General features: G+C 44.3%; 1 protein-coding gene across 4 annotated transcripts in view; it reads left to right on the top strand.

Moving 5' to 3' along the window:
- The window catches only part of TAOK1 (TAO kinase 1), a 72,828-nt gene that overhangs the window by 7,436 nt on the left and 52,112 nt on the right, over positions 1-13,280 (top strand). Inside the window, exons 1-2 of one of the 4 annotated variants that reach the window (XM_080563301.1) lie at positions 719-857; positions 1,116-1,259. The exons of 2 other annotated variants lie outside the window; for them this stretch is intronic. The gene's annotated coding sequence lies outside the window, so the exon portion shown is untranslated. Of the gene's footprint in view, positions 1-718; positions 1,260-13,280 lie in introns of those variants that run through there. One more of the 4 variants, XM_080563300.1, reaches the window with a different exon arrangement.

Genomic DNA, 13,280 nt, shown 5'->3' with positions numbered 1-13,280 from the left:
TGTGGGCAGACAAACCCTAGAGCATCGCCATTCCACAAGCCTCGGGTCCCCGAGTCGTGCCCTTGGAGATGGGGGAAGGCTTTGTCAGGATGCTCGGGGCTGAGCTCCGTCGACCTGGGGACGGTCACCGCAGTTATTTCCCTGCCCCGGGACCAGAAGGTGCTGCTGGAAGCTGCTAGCTGAGGAAAACGGCCTAGGCTTAAGAAGAGGTCTCTGCGTGAGCTTTGTGTTCCAAGCGAAATACCTCGTGGAAGAAGCAAGTCCTCACCCAGGCTGTTACTTTGGTTTGCGTTGCAATACACGTTTTAAATTGATTTGCAGAACCAAGACTGGACAAAAGATTTATTCCTGACTTGACAATAACAAGCAGAGAGCTTTGGGTACTAGAATAACATGACAATTGTTTACTTAGAAAGGACATGATTTATATTCACTAGCTTGTAATTAGTCAGGAAAGCTTAAAAAATAATTAAAGAATGATTTGTAGTTTATTAAAGAAATGTTTTGACAGTCAGTTTTTGATGTATATATCAGTGGTTCTTTTTTTTTTTCCCCCATATTTTGGAAAAGCCCCTACATTTTTCAAATTTTTTTATTTAGTTGGCAGGTGTTTTTTCTTAAATAGCCCCTATCTCCTAAAATAAAGTGTGAATTAATAGAATTAATATTTTCAACTGCCTTGTATTTTCCCCTGTTGCAGGACTCGATGGCTGTGGGCCAGCACAGCCAGGCTGGTCCAGCACCAGGGTGCGTGTCCTCCTGCCCGTAGTCTTTCACAGTCTTCCCATTGCTCTCTCTGGTATCGAAGGCTAATAACTGTAGTGGCTATAAACTGGCATAATCACTGCGTTTTGCAGGTATCGCAAATATTTTTATGTTTAACTAGAAATAGATATCGTTAATATTAATATGGGGAGAAATGAAATATTAATACACAAATAGAAATTTAAGTAACCTGTAATACAGAAAGATTGTCTTAAATATGCGATGCTTTTATACTTTGCTCTGAGCTGGCAGGGTGATAATGGTAATCCCCAGTTCTTAATTTCATCCTTAAAGCTCAAGGTATATGAAATGAGCGTTGAATACATATTTGTTTCACGTTTATACGGCAGGGACAGGGAGGTACAGGTGGAGCAATGAGTGATTTGCCCAGCATTGCTGGTGACAGAGGAAGAAGGATTTGTCCCCTTGGCTCCCGGTTAACATCTGACCAGCCAGACCTGCAGGACCTCTAGGCTGTAAAGCAGAAGCCCAAGGTTAGGAGATGCTGGGGTGCTGGCTTGGGCTCTGCTCCGTGGGGTGTGGTGGAACAGCTCAAGCCTCAGGTTCACACCGGTGTCCCGGATCTTCCTCAAGTGCCTGACCTGCTCGTAGCGCAGCCTGCAAGGGGATTTTTGTTTCTACACATACTCACTATAGATTTTTCTTATCACAATGGTCATTTAATGTTGCTCATGAATGAGCTGGATAAATGTTGAAATTTGTAATATGGTACGTTACTATGATGGGACTCATTGCCTGATTCGTGCTTTTTTTTGTACGTAAGTGTGAAAAGGGCCTTAAATATGCCATCGATCAGTCCTTAAACTTGATGAACAGCAAACTCGATCTTTTTGTTCAGGGAGCCAGTCACACCCAGGGATAACTGCGGACTGCTCACCTAAGTAAAAATATTCCTGTGTGTGTACAGTTGCAAGAAGTGGAGGTTGTCTGGACATCTTCATGGAGATCTGCGGGGGCAGAGTGTATCCTTTTATCCTCTCTGTGCAGCCCCTACCACAGCTGTATCTCAAATCTCCGTAAGGGTCTAGATGTTGTGCAGTGCAATTACGTGCTGATGTTTTCGGTAAAAGAGCCGAAAGCATTCTCACCTGATGTGCTAGGAAGAAAGAAGAGCTTCGAGCCCCTGTGCCTGCCAGGAGTCTGTAAGCGTTGGGCTCAGTTCTTCGCAAGAAACTTTTCATCTGTTCTGGATTCTGCTTTAGCGGTCTCCGCAGAGAAGTTTACAGCATTGGTATTCATTTAAAACATATCTGCGCAGTAAAATTGCTGTGGCTTATTTGGAAATAATCAAGCTAAGGATTGTATTGCTTCAGTTCTATTATTTTAAAACTCGAGTAACCAAAGCAGCATAAAGGCCTTGAAATTTGAGCCCGTGTGTGGAAGTGCTCAGTGTGCAGGACCTTGGTTTTCTGAGGGATTTCTGTTTGGTGTTGCCACAGCCATGGAGTATACAATTTAGTGAGTTCTTCTTTGTGAAGATCTGCTTTTAGCTTTGGAACTAATACCACCTGTGCTAGTTTGAAATTGTTCCTACCTATTTAGCGTGTGCATTGCAAAATCTACCTACCTATTTACATAGGGGCTGGAGAAACGAGGGTGGTACGGCCCCGCATGAGTGGAAGGGGAGTATCGTGTGAGTTGTGATCCTACTTGTCTGCTTATGGTCTGGTTTGGAGGCATCGAGCACCTGCTGATTTAGGGGTTTTCTATATGTGATTTCATGCCCGTGATTAGCATTTCTAAGGACATGACACATAGGGCCTCACCACTGAAGTATGTTCTGTAAATACATAAACAGAATTACAGCGATGGTCATTGTCAGTCTGTCCTGACTGGTTTCCAGAGGTAACCCAACAGGACACAGCATGCTTCGCTGGGTCCGTGTGATATAACAGGTCTCAGGCTTGAAACTTCTGAGTAAAATTCCTTCCCTTGAATAGAGTTCCCACCTCCTTTCGATGCTTCCTCAATGGCAGTTGGTTGTCTTTTGTTTTTAATGATTAGGGCAGGATATTGCAGTATTTAGGTAGCGTATCCCAGTGTCTTACCATTTTATTGTTCAGAGACTTGAAGTCAAACTCCGCAGAACGCTTCAGCTGCTTCACAGAAATCTGTGGTTGCATTTATCTGAAACCAACCATTTGCTTTGCCGGGATTTCTCAAGGTAGAAGATGACTGGTAATAATAGGACTTGTAAGTTCTGGGAGGTGTGAGAGGTGTGGTATGATGGCATCTTTAAAAAGCTTTTTCTGGACAACATCTGAGAGCAGTCCCTGGTTAGCTGATGTTATCATTGCAGCGTTGTCCCTAAGTTAACAGCAAGGCCGTGTTTGTTTTGCTGTTTGGAGAAACTATTAGTATTCTGCCTGAATTGAGCAGGCTGCTAATAATACTGATTAGCTTCTGCATAAGGTGGAGATGGCAATCTCATTAATTTCGTATTTAATTACCAAAAAATCAAAGCAAAGAGCTCTGGAATGATTTGTAACCATTGTGCTGTTCAGTAGCTGTCAGTGGAGCCATGTGACCTCCACGTATTCAATATTTAATTCTATAATTTTCCTGTTTCTTTTTGCTTTGCTGGATTTTTTTTCTTCCTTTGTGTGTGTGTATTTTTGTTTAAAATTAAGTCATAAATTGTTAAGAGCAAGGAAGATGGTTGTGTAGCATCTGGTTTGGTGCCTTGAATCTCCACGAAGCATCTTGAAGATTTTCTTCAAAGATTTTGAAGATATTTCTCACTTCAAGCCTGTTATTTCTGAGCCTGCCAGCCATGTCGGTCTGTTGAGCTCAGGTTTGACTTGAAGGATAAATCTGCTGGTGACGTGGGGCAGTCAGCTCACGGGCTTCTAGCACGGACCTCTCCTGAGCTTTAATAAACATGGACAAGGTATGAATGTCTCTTCTCGGCAGGAAGCAGGGCTTTCCTGCTGCAGATGCTGCTTTCTGCATGCATGCACATCTCGACATTCCCCCGTCTCTGGTGTAGTGTATTGTACTTGCTCTGCAAGAGAGCTGCTTCTTAGAACGCTTACCTCATGTGGAAGAAATAATTTTATCAAGCTTTGAAGTAAGAGCAGTTTCAAATTTACAGCGACTTAGACGTGCTGCGCTCTGCTTTGTTCCGTTGTGGTAGAAGCCACTTGCCTGTGTAACTTGATAACAATAATAAAACAGGCATAAACAAACATAAAACAAGGTAGCATTCGAGGTATCTTTATAGCGAGCAGTAACTAAACACCTTTCACTTTATTCTGCCTGGCCTGGAAAGCATCAGGGTTGTCGCCATCCGCTTTGGAATGGCTGCTCTCATGGGCAGGAGCTCCGAAGGGGAAATTCTTCTGCACGGACATGTGGAGTTGTGAGTTGTCCAAACGTTAACAACTGCAGGCAGCCCGAAAGTTTAAGCTTTTATTTGCCAGAGAGCTCCTTTGCTCTTGTTTGGGTTTTGCTTTTTTTTTTTTTTTTTTTTTGGACGTGTGATGTCATCATTCTGCGAGGTCCGCGCTCCGGCGTCCTCCAGGAAAACAAAACAGGGGACGAGACCGGAATTTCAAATGCGAGAAAACAAGCAGATCTGATTCTTCCTCTCCTCCCGCCCCCTTTTTCTTTGAAAGGAGCTTTCAAGCTGACTTTTTACAGCAGGAATTAGTTTCATAGAAAAAAGAGCGTTAGGAAGCACGGCTATTTCTCTTCAGTTCTTACTATCAAGTTCTCCAAAATAAACTTTCCTTCCTGCCTTGCGTGCTGTAGGTAGTGAAGGATGCGATGCCTCTTGTGCGCCAGATGCAAGTAGATGGCTATTTTATAAATAGCCAAGGCCTTTAAATATCCACGTCCTTGCCTCAGGAATCTTTTTGTCTTTTACTATAACTTTTCTTTGTTTTTCACTATTTGGGAGACATGGAAGCAAGCACGGTGTAGTGGCTTGTTGCCACGCTTCTGTTAGTTCCTCCCAGAGAACTATCCCATGGAGTTTTTAGGAAATCATGGTACTGCCAGCAGCCTTCCACCGAGGTTACTGCCAGCCCTGGCCGGGGTCAGGGGAGCAGCCAAACCCGGTGGTGTGACTGCTGCAACCAGGCTGGAGTTGGAGGTGTCCCCCAGTTCTTCTTGCTTTTCGGGAGCCCTTCAGTGGCCGAGCAGCCACCGCCTTCCACGTACTGAGCCATGCAGCCCACGTAAGCACCAACACACTGTTCTTTTCCAGGCTAGGGCTCAGTCATAATGACTTTGCAAAATAATGTGCAGAGAGGTGTTTTTCGGTATTTGGAGGATGTAAACTCTGAGTATTGGTCTTCAGAGGTAGGTTGGGGTCTCCAAAAAGCTGTCCAGATGCAGTAAGAACTTCGGGTAGCGAGCAGGGCTGGAGCTGATGCTCTTTGCCCTGGTGTGTTCAGGAACCTTAATGAGTTCTTGGTTGCTCTTCATAGCTCGCGTCCCAAAAGTAAATACTGTCTTCTGGCATGGCGTGTTGGGTTCTCGGTAACTCCCTGTGCAGCTGGGCTGCATGCGATGTGAGCGAGCAGCTCTCGCGTTTTGCTGGCCGGTTGTGAGGACAGTATCTGCCCGAGGTATCGGGGCTTGTCCTACTTTCCCTGCTCAAAATACAAGATCCTTAGCATGTGTAAAATGGACACCTGACTTCCCCTTGGTTTATTAGCCAACAGGAGCAGTCAGCAAATAGATCTTCCTTTTAAATATTGAAACTTGGCTGTTTTTTTTTCCCTAATTTGTCTGTTCCTCCTGACAAACAAAAAGCATAATCCATCATTCCAAACTGCTGAAAAAGAGGCCTCAAATTGCCAGGTATGAAATTATGCTGCTTGTTCACTTACCAGTAGGAAACGGCGTGCCAGATGTTTTAGAACCTACAAAGAAGAAAGTTCTTTGTACGCGTGATGTTAGCATTCACAAAAGGTGTCAGATTGACAGCCTTGGAGATTGTGGGGATTGGAATGTTATTTATCCCTAGAATAGGTGCAGTGCAGACTGCAATAGTGCAAAAATTTCTTACCTTATTCTGCTGTTACACCCTACTAGTGCCCTTCAGAGACAGCCTCCAGGGGTGAGGAACACTTTCTCTGTGCCCGTTTAGGTAGTTGGCTGCTTTGATGAAACTGCCAAAAGGATATGAAGGTGGTGGTGGTGTTTATTTTTGTGATGTGGGTGCTTGTCTCTTGAAATCCAAATAATGAGAAAGGAATTCACTAACATCTGCCTCTAAACAGCTCCTGCAGCAGAGGCAACCTTCAGCCACCATGTTCTCTGGTCGTATACAGGCTGCCGGGCTCAGGTGAAAAGATGCTAGCCATCCTAATTCTGTTGTTCAGTGAGTTATCCATTCTTCTGCAAAGCTGTAGCACAGAATCAGGTAAATAATGCTGTTCCTTGTTTTAATAAGCTGGGCACTGGATGAAACTTGGAAAAAAAGCAAACAAAACAGCCCAGACCTTGTTCATTTAACAGTTGGCATAAGGAACTGGACATCAGGCCTTTCTGTTTTTGCTGTGACCTTGTGTGATCGTAGGTCACCTCTTATTCACATAGTTTACATCTTGTTTGTAAGCTAAGAATGTTTATTGCAACTCTGCTAAGCACCCGGCAAATATCAGGTGCTTTTTAAGTGTCTGTAATGAAAGTCTTATTCTGATGTTCCATTGCAATTTTGCCAGTTGAATAATACCTCCTTAGGATAAAGTGCTGAAAAATAAAAGAACAGGAGAAGGAGCACCGTGTTCTGACCTTGCCACACTTCTCCAGACCCACTGTAAGAGAATAAATGCCAAAGACCTGTGAATGGAGATACCGTAGGTGTGGTCTTACCCATCCTGCTGCGCTGACACGGTTGGTTGATGTTAGTCATGCAAAGCCATCTTCCTCATTCTGCAGGCTGCGAAACAATAGATCTGGGTTGTGATCTGCTTGCTTCAAGCTGTGGTGATGGTATGTTTGAATACCATCGGCTAATAACGTTTCAGCTTCAGAATGAATCGTCTTTATTTCAGAGATATGGCTTTATTTTACTTTGAACCAACAATTAAAAACCGTCAACCGCAGTGCAAACCGTCATTTCCATCCCAAAAGGCAAACCTCTTTGTTAAAGCTTTCAGTGTTCAGCAGGACAAAATTTCTAATATTGCTTCTCAGGATAAAATATCTGTTATGATAAAATTTAAATATGGATAGCTATCATTAATTAAGCTGGACTTTAGGTAACAGCTGGTCTTCTCTAGCAAAATTCCATTAATTCCATCACAGCATTTTTCACTTACTTTTTAAGAAAATTAGATTTTTCTGCCTCAGAATAAGGACTAGTTCATTGCTGTCAGAGCTGACTGTAAGGCAGATCCTTTGGTACTCTAGGAATGAGGAGCATCATAAGGAACCTGGACAGAAACGGTGACAGTATTGAACTCTAGCGCAGCCAACTTTTCTTGTTTTGTAGAAGTGTTCGCCAAACCCTCCAGGAAAATAGGAGGGTCTCTGGGAGGTGTCGTGAGAAAAGCGTAGTGTTTTGTGTGAATTTGGGCCCATCTGCTAAAACAAAAGCGGAGAAAGAATGCAAAGACCTGGTTCTAGGAAAAAAAAAAACCAACAAAAAACTAAACCACAGCAGGCAATGTCTTTTTGAAAACTTCTAACATCCCCCAGCAAGGTCTGTCCCACTGCTCTCCTGGGGCTGTTCCCAGGCTGCCCTTGTCCCTTGATGGCTTACTTCTTCCATATCTTGCCAGACCCAGACCCTTACGTGGCGTATCGGTGGACAGTCACAAGGAAGCCCTTCCGACCACACAGCTTAATCCCACTCAAGCTGCACGGAGCAGTTACAGCTCTGGGCAGTGGCTCCTTTGTCGTCATCAGCCTCCGTACTTCACGCGATGGTGTGATTGTGTCTCTGAGTTGCACCGCTCAGCTTTGGCCAAGCCACTGCCTCAAGACCAAAGACTCTTCGCAAGAGCCACAACTGCCAGCCAGCAAAGCGCAGGCTTCGAGCTCGGTCCTGCCAGTACCGAGTGCTTAAGGAGGGGTATGAGATTATTTTAATTGGCTTTTCCTTTGCAGTGCTGTTCCTTTACTGCATCTCTCAAAGGTCAGTCTCGGAAAAGTCACCTGTTGGCAGCTCCCTGCTCACGCAAAAGCTGAGGCCGGAGTCCTTGAAGCAGGCAGGACAACCTTGTTCCAGAGAGCCAACGTGAGAGCAGGGTCCACCATATCTCAATTAGCCTTTTATTTAAAGGCACAGAAAATAGTCTTCTCCATTGACTGAAGCAATCAAATTTTGTTCACCTCAACTAAAGGGGAGGAGCGGAAGTGGTCGCTGATTTTTTTTTTTTTTCATTCATTTGCTTTCGTGAATGATTGCTGAGAACAGCTGGATTAAGCAGCGTTGTGTGCGAGCGCACGAAGAACCTGTGAAATGTAAAAGTGTTTGGATCTGTGCTGCTGGAATAGACCGATTTCTGATTACAGCTTTCTGTCAAATTTAGGATGGATGTGTTCCTACTGTAGCTGAAATTGCCTTTTCAGCCTTAAAATACTTTAATGCGTACTAGGTACATGCAAGGAACTTAAGCGCTTTCTTTCTCGCTTCAGTCCAGAAGAAAGTGCAGCTTGGGAAGAAATCTTGCTTGGGAGCAGAAGAGTTGCTGTACAGGAGGAACATTTTTGGAAGTATTTCCAGTCAGGGCCAACCTGCATAGAATGGAGCTTGGCCATTAAAACCTGCTCTGTGGACCTTGCTTCCGAGTTGTTCCAAGTATTTCCTTCAGGTGCAAATGTTCCCCTACCTCTTTCGTGCCTTATATTCAGGGCAGTTAGTAATGCTGCCAAAACAAGGAAAGAGCCAGCTAGCTTTTTGAAAGCAGGCTTTTGGAGAAAAGATGTCCTCGTTTACCTTCAGCGTGTGCACAATGATGACTGAACCTGTCTTTCTGGTGGAGAGGCAGTTAGGCAACTGGGTGCCTAAGTCCATGGGTTGATGGACGTTTTAGTAAACCCTCTGTGAGGCGAGTTCTGGTGGATTTCCTGGGCATATTTTGCTGGAAGTCATTCCTCTCCTCAGTTTTACAGAGCCTGCAGGTACTGGGATTGAACAGACCCACAGCACTTGGGCACTCCATGGATGTATCTCCTTCCTGGTGGCACACAGAGATCACAGTAATACAGGCTGGTAAAACGCACAGCTTAATTTTTATATAAGCTCATCAGCACAGAGATTCCTTGCATTTGCAAACCAGCTGCTGCTTAGCGGGGCCCACGGGGCGCTCCCGGAGCACGCGGTGCGGTGGCAGCAGCGGTGCAAAGCAGCACCGGGCGCTGCGTGGGCAGTTTGGAGCTGCTGGTGCTGGCCAGGCCCAGGGCTGCAGGGCTCAGGAGGACTTTTCCCTGCTGTAGAGGCTCTCGTTTCCGTTTCCTAGACTGTCGGGAATCTCTGTCCTGTGCGCGGTGAATCATTCCTGGATAGCACCCAGGCAGCGTGGAGGAGGAAGGTGCCTGGTGTGAATGCAGGGAGGTATAAAAGTCAGATGAGAGAGGGGAAATAAGAAGAGTAGTGAGATGGGGACTGCAGAGGGATCGGAGACGGAGGAACTACGGCTGACGGAGAAATGGAGCCGGAGGTTTGCAGAAGAGGTGACTGGGGAGGTGGGGAGGGAGGCAGCGAGCGGAGGTCGGTTGGCAAGGGGGGTGGCAGGCTCAGTTCTGACACCTTCTAATTCTGGAGCGCTTGCCTTTGTAACCTTAATCATTTTGTTCTAATACACTAGATAGAAAAATTACATTATATGTTCTGAGGAATTTGGTTACTATGGTAATGGGTATATAAGTACATAAGAGATAAGATGTCAGCAATCAGAACAGCTGTAATTTAGCACACAAACCCGTGACTGCCTGAATTTGGGGAAGCAGGCCGGTACAAACTTCTCCTGCTTCGATCTCATGTTTTACTGCCGGCACGTCTGTTCCTGTGTGAAAGTGACGTCAGAGCTCCTGCAATAAATCTTCCAGTTTTATGGAATTTCGGCAGACGTGCCCGAAATTTCTGGGTAAACAAACCACATACCTCCCTCTGTGCCAGGGGAGCGAGGTCTCTGTATTCCCACCCGGCCTCTGCACGTGCAGACCCGGGGACAAGTTAAAAGGGGTGGCTGTCCCCATGTGTGGAAACGTAAATGGGACTGTACAAAGTGCACGGTCATCCAGTAACAAGAAACGTCCTATATAAAACTGGTTTATCAGTTAGAAATGGAAGGATGTGAAAGATTTGAGTATATCCATTGATAACATGGTGATTGTAAAACTGAATGCTGTGTGGCCGGGAAATGTGCAGATGTGGAGAATTTTGATGTTAAAAAAAAATGCTTAGTTTGGGGCAGATGTGTGGAAGGACTGCTGGGATGGTCTGGGAAGTGAATGTGTTGTAAAGGGAGGCAGAACTGGCCCGCTTTTTTGAGCAAAGGAGACACAGCACATGTCTGTACTTGCCCTTATCCCTCAGTATTGATAAGGGAAGAGAGTTAACTGTTTAAGCTTTAAAGACAGTGCAGGAAAAAGAGTGAATCAGTGTAAACTGGCACATAATAAAGACAAACTGTAAATCACTCCTAATCAGTTATTAAATCGATTCCTAATCAAATAGGAATGGGGTTCTGGAGCAGCCTTGTAGTCAGGGTCATGGCTTTAAGAAGTCCTCAGGGAGCTAGCCATTAGCTGATAACTGGATTCTGTTGTATAGTCGCTTAAAATAGCAGGTACAGGACTTGACAAGACCTTCAGTCCTCTGATCCTAACTATCCAATGGAGTCATATTCTGTGTCGGAGCCACTGGCACCCAAATCGTTGTGTGTAGTAGTTAAGAAAAACATTTTCCCCCATGAAACCAAATAAAACTCACCAAATGTATGAGGGTGTGCTTGTTATCTTAATAGGCACTGAAAGCTACTTCTTTGTTAGTGGAAGAGAAGTAATCTAGGCCTTGCAGAACTTGCAGGAGAAGCATTGCCTCAACTAGGTAAAATCTTGAAAAAGATGTTCTTTGTTGGTGTTTTATTTCGGTTTTAGGTTGTTTGACTAATCCTCTTGCTGTGTGCTATTTAAAAAGTTTTCCTGCTCAGTCATGTGAGGACAGGAAGAATAAATACTCGGCTTGAGCTGGAGAAAAACGGGACCGGTTGCCATTACCCTGGGGGATTCCAGCAGGAACGGAGGTGTTGGGCTCCGGGTGCGTGCTGCTCAGCAAAGGTTCTCCACTGGGTGCAGAGGATGTGGCAGAACAAATTGCACGGCTGCAGGAGTTTCAAACTGTTCTGATGCTGAAATACGTTCTACCTTTTTGAACCTGCTTTAAGTTGCAAAGTGGAGTAAGAAGCTTAGATATGCGTTTATGTGTTATATATGCATATGTGTGTTCCTTATACATATATCCTTGCTGAACTCCTAATGCCCTGGAAGTGTGCTCTGTTAGATTGCTCACTCCTTCATAAGGAGCAGAATGGCCTTTCGCTGGTAATCTGTTTTTTAAACAGCTTTGCAGCATGTATTAAGTAATGAAGATCCATCGTGTCCATGCGTGTTACTAGAACCTGGTGAGATACTTTCTCATTATTAGTGTGCGGCCTTTCGTTAAACCTCTTCTCTGGATGTGATGGTAGCAGTATGTTTTATAACCTCCCGTGTTAAACAAAATTGACCTTTTTCATAACAAAGTGTGTTGATGAAATGTTTGTGTCTCGTCCTGCCTTCTGTCTCTGGCAGTGGGTAACGATTAGGTGCATCAGCAGAGCCAGGAGCATTCAGAAATACCTTACCTGACCTGTCTGTGGATGCTCTTACGCGTGTAAATGTCTAGTTTAAAAAACAGTGTTTATAGCTCTTGGACTCAGTACCTTTGCAGTATTTTCTGCTGGTTAATTTTAGGCTTTATAGCTTGGTTGGTTGAATTCCTTCACCGTTATAAATATGCCGCTCTTACATTTTATGGACTGTCCCCTTGCTCTTGAAGTGAGAGCACTTTACATGACTTTCTTATGTGTCGTTTTTAACTCTTACACCTTTTCTCATGGAGTTTAGTTTGTCTTCTTGGACATTTATGATTTCGTACTTATGAAGCCTTATTGTACTGTACTTTGATTTTATTGCTAGTAGATTTGAGTGGGGAATAATAGCCAGGAGCAGACCATGGCAGAGATTTTCTTAATTTTTTTTTCAGAAATTCTATATTATTTTCCTAATTGATTCTTCTTCTTCTTTTTCTTTTTCCCTTCTTTCTTTTATTTTTTTTTTAATTTGACATTGTGTTCATGTAATCGTGCAATTATTTTCATTGAGTTGTCTGCCCAAGGCTCATTTCTTGTGAGTTATGTTTAGTTTGGGAGTAGGGGTGTGTTTGATCACTCATTACTTTGGGAACTTTCATCTCTTGTCTTGTTGCTCATTCGCGTTATTTTTTATGGTTCTTGTATCATTTTTGGTACTGTCAACTGCCCTAAATATAACTTATGTTCTTTTCCCTCTCTGATTTGAGATCTTACCTGCAAATATTTTGCAGGTTCTGCACTGTACCTGTGGTTGCTCAGGGGCTGCAAGGCCCTTTTCCCTTGAAGCGTTTCATCATCTATCTGATCTCTTGCTTTTTTCAGAGCTTTGCATCGGTATTTCAGCTCTCAGTCCAGAGGTGGTTTGGTTTCTACCTACGACAAACCAATACTCAGAATAATTTTGTGTACCAGACCTTGCTCAGTACTTCTTGAAGATCCTTCTCTGTTCTGTTATTTTAATGACAAATAGTCTAGCGCCTAACTGCTTGGCTTGTTAGTTCTCGGGGTCACCAAGTGATTAGGATGTTATTTCCCCCATATATTAGCTCAGTCAGTTCTGTTCAGTTCGGTGTGTGCTTCCCTGGAGCAGGACCTGTTGCAAGGAGCCGATGTCGTTCTGGAGTTACTTCAAGCTTCTGGGACAGTTGCTCATCTTCGTAGCTCAGTGATGTTTAATTTACAGATTAATTGAAGGACCAGCTTTCCTGATGCATGATCTGTGATACCTGCTCTTCTCACAGAGCCAAGTCACCACGTTTGTGCGAGTAATTTGGCTTCCTCGCTCTCCCCTCGCCCTGCAGCCCAGCAGCAGAGCAGATGGGCGGCCGCCCAAGGCCCCTGGCTGCCACGGGTTTGGTTGTGTTGTTCTGTTCGCTGGATTGCTTTCTTTTTTTACAAGACTGTTCCCACAGACTCTTCCAGTTCTCTCTTGGATTTCTCAGTTGGATTTAATTTCTATCCCAGATCCCTGCTGCTGGCTTCGGTGTCCCCACGTTTGCTTGCTCAGGGAGAACCTGGAGCTGTGTCCCATGTGTCCCACCGAATTCAATCGCATGCACCATTTATTTTAATTTATTAATTTATTTATTTAAATGTTTTCCTGTACTTACTGGTCAGAAAGACTTCGAATTGCTTCCTTTCAGGCCTCCTTTCCAAAACTGGGTATGATACTGCTAC

Source organism: Anser brachyrhynchus (genome assembly GCF_964034855.1).
Source record: "Anser brachyrhynchus genome assembly, chromosome: 20".
In the NCBI taxonomy this organism is placed as follows: Eukaryota; Metazoa; Chordata; class Aves; order Anseriformes; family Anatidae; genus Anser; species Anser brachyrhynchus.
Note: the sequence above shows the minus strand (reverse complement) of the source record. Positions and strands in the feature narration are given on the sequence as shown.